Genomic DNA, 10,826 nt, shown 5'->3' with positions numbered 1-10,826 from the left:
TGTTATGTTGTCATGTTCATTATTTGTTTTGCACATCTTCTTTAAATAGGATTACTTAGTGTCAGTGAAAATTAAGTGTAAGGCAACATGTATTGTGTTAGTGATGTGAACTATCATGTAGGACTTCTGAGTTTAGAGCAACTTTTCATTCATTCATATTTCATACTGAGTCCAAACATTATTCGTAAGTCAAGGTAGTTTTTAATGTGAGGTTATAAAACGTATGCTAACATGTTAGGTGTTACTTAGGACACAGTACAATTACATAGTAACACAGCATACATTAACATGCCATTTAATAATGTGTACATTTCTTTTTAGAACATCATGGTGATGAGGATGATGAGGATGACGCCGCAGAAGAGACTGAAATACAATCAAGTGACCATGAAGAGGTGCCAATAGAAACTGTTGTACCGCCAAATCGTCCATCAACTTCCACATACGATGCAATTGTAGCTTCAGAGGGAAAAATAGTGGACGCAGAAAATCATCGCCATTCAGACATGATGACAGTGCTGGAAAGGATGATTGGACTGCAGGAAGAAACAGTATCACAATTGGCACATCTCCACAGAGTCTTCATTGAAGTGCCTAAACAGTTGCAAAAAATCAACACCTCATTCGAAGCATTAGTTGTTCAGCAAACCCAAGCTAATTACTGGAGAATGACTAATGTACCCCAATTCAACACCTCACAGGCTGGATCATTACATGCTGGCCACTTCTCACCACATTCATCTGATCTTCAGTCACCAGGTCCCAATGTTACCGGTCAAGTAGCACACATTGGTGTGCAGGTTCCTGACGACATCCTACCGCTGCCATCTGTACTACATCACCAGCTGACACCTACAAAGGAGGCCACAAAAACACAACAGCACAAGCAGTTAGTACTGACCAGGAAAGATGAAACGGACCAACCATGTGTTGTGCACGGTGTACCAACTTGCTCACATGTGTCACTGCCCACAAGCCCTGTTGGTGAACAGTCACTGCCCAAAAGCCCTGTAGGTGAGTCACTGCCCACAAGCCCTGTAGGTGAGTCACTGCCCACAAGCCCTGTAGGTGAGTCACTGCCCAAAAGCCCTGTAGGTGAGTCACTGCCCACAAGCCCTGTAGGTGAGTCACTGCCCATAAGCCCTGCCCGTGAAGTGCCAGAGGCCACTCAAAGTGGCTCTGTTGTTGCGAAAGTTGGTGGCAAACGAAAAAAAAAAATGCAAGAGACAACAAGCAGGCCTGTTACTCGCTCACAAAAGGAACAAAAAAAATAAATGTTATAATTCACTCAATATGTCTCTGCCCTTGTTTTGTTGACTTCACATTATCTAATTAATATTGTATGTATGCTGAAGACTGTGTTGTTTCCAAACTTTCAACTATGTTCTTGTACACGTGAAGTTTTGGAAATGTTAACACTCAATTAATGAATAGTGTTATAAATATTTATGTATTAATCGTCTGTTCAGTAATGGTCCACCTGGAACCAGTTGCAAAGTTTAGAGAAGCTGCCATTGACTTTGCAGCAAAACATTGCATTTGGGTGTGTTAATTGATGTAAGAATTGCATATGCATATTAGTCACATGCAATTATAAAAACACCTAAGTAACTGCAAACATCTTTCTTGTACGTGTACAGCAGGATTATGTGTAAATTATTACTTACCTTTGCCTTGCTTGGGCATTCTAATTTTGTCCTTTAATCATTTGTGTGTTCTTGTTTCAATAACATCTCAGAATGTATAATAATATATACACACACACACACACACACACACACACACACACACACACACACACACACACACACACTGAGTGTGTGTGTGTGTGTGTGTGTGTGTGTGTGTGTGTGTGTGTGTGTGTGTATATGTATATATATATATATATATACACACACACACTGAGTGTGTGTGTGTGTGTGTGTGTGTGTGTGTGTGTGTGTGTGTGTGTGTGTGTGTGTGTGTGTGTGTGTGTGTGTGTGTGTGTGTGTATATATATATATATATAGTACTATATAAACTGGTATACATGTATTTTACAAACTAATACACTTCATGCTTCCTTGTGAAAGCACACTATTTTAATAATACAGGCATAATGTTTGAGAAATATCCTAAGTATGAGACTCTAACAGTATTGTGCTTAAACAAATGTTTATTACTTCATTCAATCATGTTTCTCACCATTTAAATAGGTTTCATACAAGGTATACTTACTGCCATCAATGTTGTGTGTACTCCTGCAATATTAAAAAAAATAAAATATAATATATAAATATATATATATTTTTATAAGAGAGATATATTTAGATATATATATATACACACGTATTTAAACTCATGCAGACAGGGAGTTAACCAGACTTTCACATACACACAGAAATGTAAGCGGGGAAAAAACATTTCTTTTTGCAGGTGTGTGTTTTTACTGATATGCCTGGCTAAGAACTATTTTCACACAGTGGTCTTTGTTAGTTTTCAAAAAAACACTATGTGAACGAATTCAAAGTCTAGGGATGTTTTTCAGAAACGAGATAAAAGAAGGAGAAATGTTTCTCCCACAGTCCCATATCACTAACCACAACTGTTAACCCAATTAGATTTACAAAGCCAATTGGCGTTTGAAATAAGGAGTCAAAGTAGTTAGTTTTGATGACCTTGAGAAGGAAAAACAGGAGTTTGTTAGCCATTCAGCACATTCATTTTGATGAGCAAATAACACAGACCTGCACACAGCTTTTGTGCTACTCAGACATGGCTGATGAATTCGTTACCAATATTAATCCCCTTTTAGGGTATAAGTACATGATCTGTGAAGCCATCTTGAACAGTCGCGGACAGAAAGCAAGCACACGCCAAATCGATGATTTCATTCGAGCAAAATATCCTTATTACCAAGACCGTAAGCATGCACGGAATTTTAATTCCTCAATAAGATTCACTTTATCAAGTAATGACTTTTTTGAACGTGACCAGGATAAGCTACAACACACCTATGGTTTCTGGAAGATTGCCCAGGAAAAACAATTTCTCCTGAAAGACGGCACTTATATTGTCGTGAAAGGCATATTTATTCCTAATGGCAATAGCAATGTATCCGCTACTACTGATCCGTTTGAATCGATACGTGCTGCAATATCTGCAGCCTCCATTCCTGAAAGCCACATTGTACAAGAACAAAAGTACTATGATTATGTACCAAGCCTTTCAGCTGAAAATGCATTGGAATGGGAACCCGAAGAAATGAACCTACCTCCCGACCAATTATTTGAAGAAAGCAGTGGCGATTCCTATGAGCGCTTCCTGGAGGAGATATGTGTCATACTGGATTCAGCGGTTGGGTCAAGCGTGGATGAAAATGCCTTGCATTTCTGGAGCGACCAGTTGCAGCCAGGCGAAGAGTTAATTCTAGAAGAATGGTAAATATAACAATCGTTATGCGTTGACTCTGCGTTTAATTTTTTTTTTTTTTGTAACCACCATTTTCACTTTCAATGCGTGGATACAGCGTAACATTGCAGACTGCATAACATGTAGCGATCACAAACAAATTGTTTCCTAATACAATATAGTAGAACCTGAAAGAGTAGTACACATTGCTGACGGTATACATATACGTACTTTCCTATCCCTTTAAACATATTAGCAACATTTTTCCATAACTCTAACACATACCTGTTTTGTTATCATGCAACATCTACAACATTGAAAACCGGGTCCACCACGTATGACGTGGGACCCTTGTCATGGGCCAAGGCGTCCTTAAAAAGGATTACGGATGTAAGTCCCGCCCCCAAGCGACGTGCGCACCTCAAAGCCTATTGGCTGTCATGTTTTGTTATAGTAACGGTAACTGCAGTGTGTGATGCGTGCGGCTCAGTGTTTGTAGGCGTACCCTGGGCGTTAGCCGAATGTTAATTGAGTGGGAGGAGTGTTAGCGTGCGTTTCACGCTGGCTTAACATGACGTCACACGTATTGCATTTGCGCATTGTGTTATCGGCCGTCCTTTCTGTCCAAACACGTCTGGTTTAAAAGAATACAGATGTACTCGTTTCGAATGATTTTAGTTTCATCTTCATTGTATTTGAAATAAAGATGTGATGTTTACTGGTATTTTCTACATGTATTGAACGCACAACGTTCGCTTTGTTTTGCGCATGCGCTAACAGTTAGTGGAGCCAAGCGTGAAGTGCATGCGCACACTAAGATGTGCGCGCACATTTTTCAGTATACAGGCAACGTTCACTTCATATACATAGTTATGGCTGCTACAAATGATAATAAAAATTACATACTGATGTACACTTGTAGTTGTAACATATAAATGAGTGACGTGTGTATGTACACAATCATATAGAGCTGTGTAACGCGTTGTCACGGATACATATATAGTAAGGTGCCATATTTGACCATCATGTGTTTGCTGTATTTCAGAGATGTCGGGGAAGATACAATCGGATCAATGTATGATTTCAGAAGAGTCTACCTTTATATGAGATGATTGTGAGGAGGAGCCACCGACTACTATACTACATATGGAACTAAATTTATATTGCTTGCAGCGCTTATTAACAAACAATTAAAAAAGTGATACCCTTATGCCTATATTGCATAAGCACTTAATTAACATAATGATGTTGCAAAATAGTGCCTCTTGAATTTTTCTTGAGTGTTCTTTAATGACTACTAACATTTTATGACATGGTGTGTTTTTTATATAACAACCATTCCCACTCTGCTAACACATTTGTGTATTCTATTGTGTAATGGAACGTATGACTGTCGAAACTATGTAACAATAATAATAATAATAATATGAGCATGTTCATGTATAGGGCTGCTAGTTGTACGCAGCGATTTACAGACACATGTTTCAGCCTGAGGTCCCTGGCCCGTGGAACGTACAAATGTTTTTTTGCCGCATGAGGCACAGGGAGATAAAGTGACTTGGCCAAGGTCACAAGGAGCCCACGCCGGGAATTGAACCAGACTCCCCTGCTTCAAACTATCAGTGCCAGTGTGTGTCTTTACTCACTGAGCCACTCCTTCTCCCAATGTAAAGGACACTTACAACCAAGTAGCCATTTAAATTTAAAATCTCTTGTTACATGGGTATGTAGATAAAATGGTTTGGGACTGTAGCAAATAATGTTACTGGCCAGATGTTATGGTCCCCTCCAATGCATGATGTTCTGAATATGACATCACCATCATGTTATGAAGTACGTTTCTGTGTATATTTCATTAACCTAACTAACTATAGTTTACGGTGTTTATTAATCGTTTAAAAATACATAGTATAGTCAATATGATGATATAAGCTACCATAATAAAGCTGGTGTTATCATTTGTCGGTGTTATACATGGATCCTACACCAATTGATAGAGACACAAACAGTTGTCTTAAAAAGTGTGTCTATGCTAGTGATGAATGTGCTCCCGTAAGTAAACAAATAAGTACAGTTATCCCCTTTTCTCCAAACACCTCTATATTACATTAATGGAAATTATAAGGAAACATACATAAAATGTGATGAAATGTGAGTAATCATTTTGTAATACAATGCACATGAAACCTCAAGAGTAGCTACATGCATATACATGATACAGAAAGTACATATATGTAACATTTGTGTTTAAACCAATATGTTGTGTTTTTAGTTCAAATAATTATAGGAAGATTGAGGTAGCCACATCTTATGAGAGATGTCAGCAAATATACATACCATGATCAGTCATACTGCAAATATACCTATAATGCAAAGGAACAATATATAAATTGCAAACATTGACATGCCATCTTCAGTACCGTAAACAACACATCAAAGTGTGTATTTGGTGTTAAATGTGCAACACCATGTATATTTAATGACATTCAAAATGTAAATCAGCCTGGTGTACACATCATCTGGATGTACATGTTACACTGCACCAATAACATTGTATGTAAGCATACTAGAAGCATGAATGAGTATGGGCATAATATGTGTTTTGTCTTAGCATAAGGAATAACACAATGCTAAAATATTATTGCTTTGTTACCCAAGTTGTATTGACATACACACAACTAAAGTATAATTGAAGAGGGATTCTATAACCTGTGCAACAATAACATACCGGTGCAAAATCCCTTTGTGCACACAGCAGAGAAAAGAAAGGTGTGCAACCCATATTCATCTGTGTCCTACCAGAAGGGTATATAAAAAAACATTGTTGTTAAGATAACATAATGTAAGTATAAAAGTATAACTTGGAACATATCTGTTTGTACTTACAAGAAAAAAAATGAATTGATGAGATTCTGGCGTGTCTGGCCACCACTGGCTGTTTGTTCATTTTCAGCAGCTACATGGGTGGGATGCTCGTCTACCAAAGCCTCAGCTAGGTCTGACTGTACATTGTGCCTGAGTGCAACATTGTGCAAAATGCAACAGGCAAGGATAATATCAGACACTTTTTGAGGCTTGTATAGAAGAGCCCCACCAGTTCTGTCCAGACACCTAAACCTGGTCTTGAGTAGGCCAAATGTCCTCTCTATAACAGATCTTGTAGATATATGGGCTGCATTGTACCTCTCCTCTGCTTCAGTTTGAGGGTTTAGCACCGGAGTCAAGAGCCACGGCCTAATTCCGTATCCTGAGTCACCTATAATGAATGGAGCACACATAAGCTGACATTAGTGATGAAATTGTACAATGCCAACATTCCTAAATACAAATGTGTTTTGTGTTAGAACATGTAAATGTGTACTCACCCAGCAGCCAACCAGGTTCAAAATGTCCCTCTTCGAACGCATGGAAGACTGAAGAGCTCCTCAGGATAGAGGAATCGTGACTGGAACCAGGGAACTTGGGTACCACATGCATTATCCTCATCGTGGCATCACATACCACCTGTACATTGAGTGAATGGTAGTGCTTACGATTGCGGTACACATGCTCACTCTGACTAGGTGCAATCAAAGCAACATGTGTGCAATCGATTGCACCCAGCACAGATGGTATCCCTGCTATATTATAAAAGCCAGTCCTGACTTCCAGCCACTCTGTTGCCTCTGTAGGAAAATGAATATAATTCCTAGCGCGTCTATTGAGTGCATAGAGAAACTGGGTTAAGGCCCGCGAGAATGTAGATTGCGAGACCCCGCCCACTATGCCCACAGTTGTCTGGTATGACGCGGAAGCAAGATAATGTAATGAGCACAGCATTTTAACAAGCCCAGGGACTGCACGACCTCTGGCTGTTAAAAAATCTAAATCTCCCCTTATCTCCTGATAAAGAGATAAGATTGCTGCTGAACTCAAACGATAGCGACTTACAATCTCCTCCTCACTCATCCCATCTAACAGGGTTCTCTCCCTGTACAGACGCGGACGAGGCACAACTTGTCTCCTCTGTCTTCTCCTCTGATCTCCTGTCCCTCTACCTGTCCCTCGGCCTGTCCCTCTCCCTGTCCCTGTCGTATCCGCGTCACTGTCCCTGTCACTGTCCCTCGGTGTGTCCCTTCCTTGCCCTATATCATTCTCTTGATCATCAAGCATGTCATAGAAAAGAATGTTCCTGCGTCTCCTAAACATTCGCAACATTTTGAAATGAGTAGCTGTGAATGAGCAGGTAATGGGCGTCCTTTAAATAGGTATGTGATGATGTCAGGTGACATAGTAAAATGCAAGGTGTTACATTAACATAATAAAGTACTTGTGTGGCAAGCTGTGTGTAGTTGTTGTTATAAGTATTTGTTGTGTGTATTCTGCAGGGAATGATGATATTTGGCAATGATGTGACGTGAAGCTTTGTACAAAGATTGCTTGCAAATAAATAGTTGCATGTGCAATGCATGTAAAACTTCTGAACGCAAGAGTCAGTCATGTAATGAGACAAAAAGGCTGAGATTGACGTGGGAAAAGTTTTGTGTAACATGTGTAATTGTCCATGTTATTGTCACATGTTGGCAACAATGAATAGTCGTGTGCATATGCATGCATTTCTGTAATGAGGATAGTTGGTATAGAATGAGTTTACAAGGTGTCCAAATGATGAATTACTGTACATGTGTGTATAAGTTAGGTTGAAGTGCTTGTAATGCTACGGTTACAATGTAAACATGCAATGTGATTGAGCATCCAATAAGTGACGTCATGAAAATAGGGAGGACCCAAACCTAGATGTAAACATGAGAAGACAGATGTACATGAAGGTTTAAAGATGCGTGACACATTACAAGCATTGTGTAATGTAAAGGAAGATGAATATACGGTGAATGTGTGACATGTGTGACATGTGTAACATCATGTAAATAATTGTCGCTCAGTTCAGTAAAATGTGTGATATGATGTGAGGTTCTCCTTTAAGAGTGTAGTATAGTATTTTCCCTTGACACATCATCACATGATGAGTAATGTGACCCGCAAATGCTGAAAACATGTAAAAGTCGAATGTTATGCAAATAAGACACGTCAGCTGTGACACAATGCAGGGAATGCCCCCACACTGTAATGCAAATCCCCTTTGTATTGTGAGCAATGAAACGTAAACAGTACTATACTGTTATACGTCCCCGCTCCATTGACTTCCATTGATGTACAGAAGATGTTTTTTTTCTAAGTGCCGTTCCGGCAGCCTTAGCGATCGTTCTCCCGTCCAAACTGCCAACTTTAGTTGGCGGGAGAAATCGGCCATAACATCTCAATTTCGTAGTGCCGATCAGCCCCGATAAGCTGTTTTTTTTTGTTGAATCCAGCCGATTTAAAAAAGTGGCGATCAGTGTCGAAAACAGGCTTATCGGCAGCCGACTGGCCATAACCAAATTATCGGCTCCGAAACCTGGCGATATGAAACACTTATCGGCGCTTACTGAATCTCAAACCCAATTTTGGCTATAAAATGGCCATATTTCCCTTATCAACGCTTACTGCATGAGGCCCCTAGTCTTCCAGCTCTCAGATAGGGACTGCTGAAGCATATGTCAGTTCCCTAAATAGGGTGCGGCCTGGTTGTTATTTTCTGCTCTAACATTGTTAGCTGATATGAAGCTGTTTTCTGTTTAAATCTGCCGGTTAATAAAGCCTACGTTTATTTCTCCTAAAAACGTCTCCAGTGCATTACCCTCTATGCCCACCTGCACAGGAAGACAGCAAAATGTTGGCCTTTATAAAGCCTCAGTAAAACCACAGCTTCAATAAGGATGACAATTTTGGACACAACTCCATAAAAAGAGTATTTAATACAAAGGGTGCTCAACTCCATCCTCCTTGGCCACCAACAGGTCAGCTTTTAAGGATATCCCAGCTTCAGCACAGGTGGTTCAATCAGTGGCTCAGTCATTTTGATTCAGCCACCTTTGCTTCAAGCAGGAATATCCTTAAAACCTGACCTGTTTGTGGCCTTTGAGGTCTGTAGTTGAGTACCCGTGATTTAATGAAAGTGGAAAAATAGTGGTTAAGCAGCAGCAGCAGCACATGTTGGATATTTTTGCACGTAAAATGAAGTGTAAATGGAAGGGAGTAGTTCAGAATTTTGCCACTGCATATTACCCTGAATATTTAGCACAGTTTCGGCGACCTTACCCCAAAAAGACATCTTAGAGCTGAAAAACTCAGGGAAGAGCAACCAAGATCATGCAGGGAATGGACGGTCTGATTTATGAGGAAAAAACTATCCAAACTAGGATTGTTTCTAGTACCAGAACTAGATCTACTACCCTTGAAGATTGCAACTGCATGTACAGTAGATATGTTTGGGAAAAGATTGGATATCTTTGTAGAGAGACGATAAGCAGGATTATTGCTGTTTATTGCCTTAAGTTAAAGTAGTCACAGAATTGATCCGCTCCTTGAATGCCATTAAAACAAATGTTTCTCTGGGTTTTATTTTTTTATATTCGCCTTAACTGAATAGCTGAATCAATATCCATTTATAAATTGCATCAGAACCTCACCCAGTTAGATAAGAAAAACTTGAACTCAATGTACTTTTTTCAACCTAAACTGGAATATTGGTGTATTAAAGAGAACTGAGAAGAATCTGAGAAGAATCTGAAATACCATTCAATAATGTTAACCGCCTCATAAACCAGCATTAAAAAAGTATGGATGACAGTTGTAATGAAACATTTTTGGGCTTCACATCTAAAAAATAAATTTTAAAAAATACACAAACTTTGAAGACTACAATAGTTTGTAATCTAGGGAAAAAATTTTTTTTTTGGAAAACTAGACTAAAGGTATTTGTGATCTGGGAGAAAATAGTATGCTCACTACAAACCTAAAGCTCAAATGGAAAAGACCACAGTTATTAAGTTGCAACCGTTCCTAAATTTACTTGCTAAATAAGGATATAGTACTTGGTATTTCAGGAATGTGAGACAGTCTGCTGCAGCGTTATATTATATCAGACACCAGGAATGTATTTTTAAACGATTATAACATAATTTCTGAAAGATAGGGCAAAAAAGGCCCAAACAAGTACATTACATGGAAACAGATTTGGCATTTTTTTTTTTATTCCATTTTTGCTTTAAGGTTCCAAATACCAAAACTAAAATATAATCTAGTGAACTGAAATACACTGACCTTATTTATGAGTCACATGCTGTTTTAGATGGAAAGACAGTGGACTCCACAGATAAAGATGCATGTATTTTGATCTCAAGTACACTTAAACACCCAGAAAATAATGTGTATTTTTATTTCTAAAAGAACATTTTCCCTTATAGTATATAGTCCTAACACTTTGGGTCAAATACTTTGACCACAAGAGCTTTCACTATCATCTTCCTTAACCCTTTGGGTGCCCTACAGACATAGCTACTTAATCGTGGGGTCTT

At 39.0% G+C, this 10,826-nt stretch overlaps 1 long non-coding RNA gene across 2 annotated transcripts; it reads right to left on the bottom strand.

Annotated features, from left to right (window-relative positions):
- Positions 1-340: 340 nt before the first annotated feature.
- On the bottom strand, positions 341-3,403 carry LOC142492169 (uncharacterized). Of its 2 annotated transcripts, XR_012800790.1 has the most exons (4): positions 3,254-3,403; positions 2,218-2,240; positions 733-852; positions 341-536 (listed from the first exon to the last, which is right to left on the bottom strand). It is a non-coding gene; the product is annotated as an uncharacterized LOC142492169 (long non-coding RNA). The 2 variants fall into 2 exon arrangements; XR_012800789.1 differs by lacking the exon at positions 341-536 and having other exon boundaries at positions 544-852.
- Between the last annotated feature and the right edge of the window lie 7,423 nt (positions 3,404-10,826).

The sequence above is a fragment of the Ascaphus truei genome, chromosome 4 (assembly GCF_040206685.1).
Source record: "Ascaphus truei isolate aAscTru1 chromosome 4, aAscTru1.hap1, whole genome shotgun sequence".
In the NCBI taxonomy this organism is placed as follows: domain Eukaryota; kingdom Metazoa; phylum Chordata; class Amphibia; order Anura; family Ascaphidae; genus Ascaphus; species Ascaphus truei.
This window is presented reverse-complemented; position numbering and strand designations above follow the sequence as displayed.